The sequence below is a fragment of the Fulmarus glacialis genome, unplaced genomic scaffold (genome assembly GCF_000690835.1).
Source record: "Fulmarus glacialis isolate BGI_N327 unplaced genomic scaffold, ASM69083v1 scaffold3207, whole genome shotgun sequence".
NCBI lineage: Eukaryota > Metazoa > Chordata > Aves > Procellariiformes > Procellariidae > Fulmarus > Fulmarus glacialis.
Window position 1 is genome coordinate 59,163 of NW_009223684.1, and position 6,212 is coordinate 65,374.

Here is a 6,212-nt window from a genome sequence, read left to right on the forward strand (position 1 = left end):
GCTTTTGCTTTCCCTATTAAACTGTCTTTATCTCAGGCCACGAGTTTTCTCACTTCTACCCTTCTGATTCTCTCCCCCATCCCATTGTGGGGTGAGTGAGTGAGTGGCTGCGTGGTGCTCAGTGGACGGCTGGGGTTAAACCACGACAATGAGTTAGGGACCTTTTTGGCCAAGCATAAATCCAGACAATTTTGCTCTTTAAGCAGTATTTAATACTGGTGATTTTTTTTTTTCCCCAAATGAATTTCTGAAGATCTTGTGGCTCATTCAAGAATATTTATATATGTTATTTTGATTAACAGTCTCACCTTTCCTCACACACATCTGCCTCTGCTTTCACTAATTTTAAATTTGATAAACTTTAAGCTTGATAAACCCCTTATACATGCTGAATATTAATGAACCATACAGAAGATCTTATAAATAAACCAAAAATTAATACTAGCAGTGCAAAGGAGAGAAGAGGAGAAAGGATAAGGATCATTGTACCATGACATAGTGACAAGCTCTCAGTATTGGGACAGCACCTAAAAGCTTCAGTTAAGAATTCATGCAAGCGTTCACTGTGAATAAACACATGCTCACTAAATAATACTGCCTTTTCTGAAAAAAGCAACACAAACCAACCAAACCTTTAAGCAACAGTAGACAACACTAACATGATCTTTAAATTGGGAGCACTACATAGAAGAGGATACAGCTCTGATTCAAGCAGAAGTGACTGCAGGACTGAATACACAGCGCTGGATAAAATACTGCATCACCAGCATTAATGGAATAGGCTAAAGCATTTTTGGCATCCTAGCAAACCTAATTAAGGCTACATTAAGAACATTTTGGCATAACTTTTTAAGGTAAATAAAGACTTTCCATGGATAATCTTTGAACTGCACAGATACATATGCCTATAGCAAGAACTCATACAGATGTCTCATTACCTAGCTGTTCCACTCAAAAGCAACATTTTGGATCTAGAACCTAAAAAATATATCACCTTAAGTTATCAAATAAAATAATTTCATTATTAACACAACTATTTTGGAGCATTGATCAGATTTGAAATTAATCATTATACTATTCTGCTTCATAATATGCTTTTTATATATTCCATTCATCCTTCATGCCTGAAATAAAAGAAAGATGCTTCATTTTTTCTTCTTCTTTCTCTCTTGCCTAGTAGTTTTTAATCAAATAAAATTAAATGACATTTTATCCTTCTGGTCCTATAAATACCGGAAAAGATTATTACATGAATTCCTCCTGCAGTGACTCACCGTTCCATTGTTAAGTTATGATAGCCCCATCAGAGTTCCCCTTGGGAATTTTATAATCATTTTGTGACTGTACGTTTTAGAAACCATTTGGCTCTTTCATGACATACAGATAGCAACAAACAAAAACTTTATAGCCTTCATTTTACAACTAGCTCTAAGATAGTTATAGAGATACAAAGAGTTTATCTTCATTTTTGTATACAAGACTTTCCACTGTCAAGCCACCTCCTAATACCTTTTAAGCACTTCATTCTACTATGACTGAAGTAATCTATAATTCCAGTTATTATAATGTTCCGCATCTAACAAAGTTTACTCCACAATACCTGACAGCCTTTGCAATTATTTTTCCTTTACTGTGTAACAAAATGAGATTGCAGAACTGATACAAAATTGAAACTCAAACATGACATACATAAATTGAAACTACACGAGACTTATTTTAAAAATATGTAAAATACAGGTTTTCTCACTAGTTCCAGTAATTTCTAGTCTCTGCTCTTTCTTTTTTAAAAGTAAGAATTTTGTCAAGTTCTGAAAATCATTTGCTCCTTTAGATGTACAACTTTATTGTCCGCTACTAACCTTAATTCCTTCAAGCACTTCACAGTGATCAGCTGATCTTTCACAAAATATATTTTCTTTCTCTTGCAACCCTGACATAGTCTCAAAAAGGACTTTGACAAATCGTGCTAAATATCCAAGACATCCCGAGTTGGAATATAGTCCATGAACTACTATGCCAAACAGTCTTCTATCCTGGGTATCAGTTCTTCAGGAGCAATCTCTCTCTTTTCCATCATTGACCACATGACAGACTTCTGCTGTTTACCTTTTGGTCTAGACAAATTTGGGTCTCACCTTGTTCACACTTACACAATACCAAAAGATCGTTATTATGCTATGATTAACTAGTACAGATAAGGCATTCTCCACTGCTCTTCCCAACAGATAACAGGAATTTCTTCTAAAAAACAGAGAGCCTTTTTTTCCCAAAAAAATGACCTTGCACTGCATAGTTATTTTTTTCTTCAACCCCCAGCCCTGTTTTTTCTATTTAAAACCCACTTTTTTTCTATTTAAAAAACCCAACTATCCTCTGTTGATAGTGACTATCCTCTCTGCCTTCAGCAAGTGTTATCACCTGAACCATCCTAACGCCAAGTTCACTGATAAAAAAAAAAAACACCCAAAACAATCTCAAATCAACCTTCCAGGGAAAATGCAGTTCCCTCCTCCAGCCCTCTGTTTCGCACTTCCTCTGAAAACTTACACACACTCACAGAAGGGACAACCGTACAATTATTCCCCTCTGATGCTCTTGTATCATAATGTTGACATTTTTCCCTTCTTGTCTGAAGAAATTTGTCTTTTAAGTGGCAGTCATTCAGGTATAGCAGGATAATGTGCTGAGCAGAACATTTTGCAGTACTCTTCAGAGTACATTTGTTGGAGTATCCTCCTCAGAAATTAAATGCTCATAAGGCCCATCAAACAGCATGAGCGAATCACTTGGAAGATAATGAAGACAGCTATCATGTCAGTCAAACAGAATGGTAGGCCAGTCATGGAAAGACAAACTGATATTACATATATTACAATGCACAACCTCTATACAATTTAGAAGTAACTCAACTTTGCCATTTGCAATATATGTATCAAAAATGGTTCAGATGTAGTTTTAAGAGGAAAATGTTACTCACTAGTAATCCAAAAGAAGGGAAAAGAATCCTACTTAATTAGTCACCTCTTTTAGCTAATAGGAAGGACGTACTTCCTGATGTGCAAAAAAGCAAGTCGAGTAGTGCTGTTTTCAGAATAGAAAACAATATTAATATGAAGTTTAAAATATGAGCAGAAGAAAAATGAACTTGAAAAAAATACACACTTTGCCATTACTATATCAATATTATATATAAATATAATATTTTAACAGTGATACATGCCTGCTGGAGGTCTTTCCACCCAAAACCGGGCTTCACAAACAATAAACTAGAATCACAGAACTTTCCTGTGGGAGGTGGAGAAAGGAAATATATCCACAATCCCTGCTGCCACAGCTGAGAACACAGCTCCCAGTCCCAACAGTCCCTCACCCTCCATGTTCCATCTTCCAGAAGAAATATCAGGAATTGGAAAGAATAACAATTACAAAATTAGTATCTTTTCACTGCTTGCATAACATATTTGTTTTGAAAGTAAATGGCATTTTTTCTACTTTTTACAGGCTTGAAACAAAAAATACCAGAAAACTGATATATTTGAAACAAACTTTGCAAAGAAAAAAGGAAGCACAACTATCCCGCATCCAAGCTATGCTACTTAACTTTTCAGCTCATTAGAAGAAAAGAAAATGCCAGGTATCTACTGCCTGAAGAAAGAAAAATAAAATGGAGAAAGACTCACTCATGCAATTGAGACGTCAAAATAACAATAATTTTTCTTGACATATTGTTATACTGGATAGTTTAACAAAAATAGGTTCACAAGGATAAATGGTTATGTGATGAGGACAATGACATATTTGTACGATACTAAAGCCACCATCCATTAGTGTATTCCAAGTCAATCACGACTAGGTCACAGCGCTTCTCTTTGCTTTCACCAATCTTTCTTAGCGGGATGACAAGCCAACACCTGTCACAATAATACAGTTTCCATATTTGAAATGAGTGCTAGTGTTTTCTTCCAGATGCAAAGAAGGTCAAACTGCTAGTATGCTTGTATTTTGAACTGTGATGCTTGTTAAGGTTAACAATAAATATTTAATTTGTTACTGCATTGCCAGGCACTGTTGGTAGGTATCTAACTACTTACTCTTATTTTATTTGTATATATTCTATCGCTTTGTGGGAAAAAAAATCCCAGGAACAGAATAGTAGTATCATAAACAAAATAATCAACACATTACAAGACTTTTTTTGCCTCTTCATTCTCTTGGTGTTTCTATGATGAGTCATGTTCTCTAAACTTGTTGTCTGAATTTCCTTGTTATTCACAACAGAAATTGTTCATTGTCACAACACAACTTGTTTTCCACTCTGCTTTATTTTTTAAGTATCAACTCTAAGTGTATTAAAGTATAAATATATCTGACCTCTTCTTCAAACATCTTGAATTTGCCGCAGCTTACCATTTTAATACACTCAACTGTTTCATATACACGTAAGGAGAATAACAAACTCAGTTGAAGTGAGGAGCAGTGACAAAGAATTCTATAGGAATCTTTTCTAGCAGTGATTTTGTTTTCAAGGAATAGCTGATCTGCTGTATGCTTTTATTACCGCATTTTTCACAACTAATCACTGCAAAGGTATGAATTAATATAGACATTTTAAAAATAATTACTGGAGTAAATGCTTCTTGAATAAAGCATATAGACTATTGTTTGGGCACATATTTTAAGGTCCACAGTGGGATAAGGCAAAGTCTCTTCTCAGTTGCTTAGTCTTTTCCTTCCCTTCTGCAAAGCTCAAAATCCATCAGCTCAAAATTGAAAATTAATGCTCAGTGCTGGCTTTTGTTAATACCAACCTCACTGAACCTACAGTTTCAATAAGCACAGACAGAAAATTAATTAGAAGTAAAAATCTAAAAAGTGATGCTAAGAGGAAGGAAAAAATATATCCAACTTTAACGTATTTCCTTCCAAGTTTCTAGAAGTAAGGATTCTGTTAAACCACAACACGAAACAGAACTTATTCATACTACGGAAGAGGATGGTAATCCACTAAAGAGACTTCAAATCCTATTCCAGCCAACAGGCTGGACTGAGATTGCCCAAGATCCTAAATAGGCTTCTGTTAGGAGCTAGTAGCAAACGCTGCTTTAAGAAGGCAACCTTCCCAAAACCACAGCTCACCGCACATCCACCCTCTACACAGAATTATAACAAATGTTAAGATTGGTATGCATGGAGAAGGAATGGGAACCTCTGTGTGCGAATATATTGGTTCTGACCCCCAGAGACTATCAATAAGAATACAGGTAGTGCATGCATAAATACACATACATATACAAATTTCTAATAGCAGGAAGAACTACCATTTGAAAAATCACAGCGTTTAACGAAACAACTTAAAAATATTAATCTTATAACTGTTCTGATTTGCAGTCTCCTTCTTCCCAGCTAGTAGTAGTAATTGATGAGAACAAATAAATACGGCTCATCCTACTCCAACTCATTTTCTGAATTTCAATAGAAGACCAATTATAACTTCAGCGTATGAGCAAGTATTTTTCATCCCCAAATACATCTGGTCAATATGACTGAAGATGGGAGAAAAGGCTCTGTTGCTTTGAAATCTAGAATACTTACCAGAATTAAGTTACAAATATTTCATTTGGGCCTTTTTAACAGCTGTTCTGACATTCTTTAGGATACAATAAAAAAGTATCAGTGCTTATATACTGTTGAAGTTTTTCTTCAATTCTACTTCATTTTTACTTCATCAAAATGCTTTACAATATGCAATTACCACGCACCTTAGAAAACCAGGAAGTTATGAGCATATTCAAGCGCCTTAATTTTAAGATAACTGTCCAAGTGGATCAAGAAAAATCTCTTCAGAAAATACTAAAAAATATATCCTAATTTAAAAATAAACTTCCCATGTTACAACATCCAGCAATATACTACACGATAATTTTAGGAACAGAAAAATATTATGATTTTCTCTTCTAATGCTCTTTTTAATGTACAGGAGATATATATATATATATAAAAAGTTCAAAGGGCCTTTACAGATTACCTTTCTTTGAAACGGGTACATGCATACCAATGAACAGTAAAAAAATGCCATTCAATAATTTTATATAATACATAGAAATGATAAAACTAGCTTTCTAAGCCAATAAAAAATAACTATACAATCCATTTTGTCCAAATTAATTTACAATCATCTCCAAAAACTTTTGTTTCACGAACATTAAACTGTG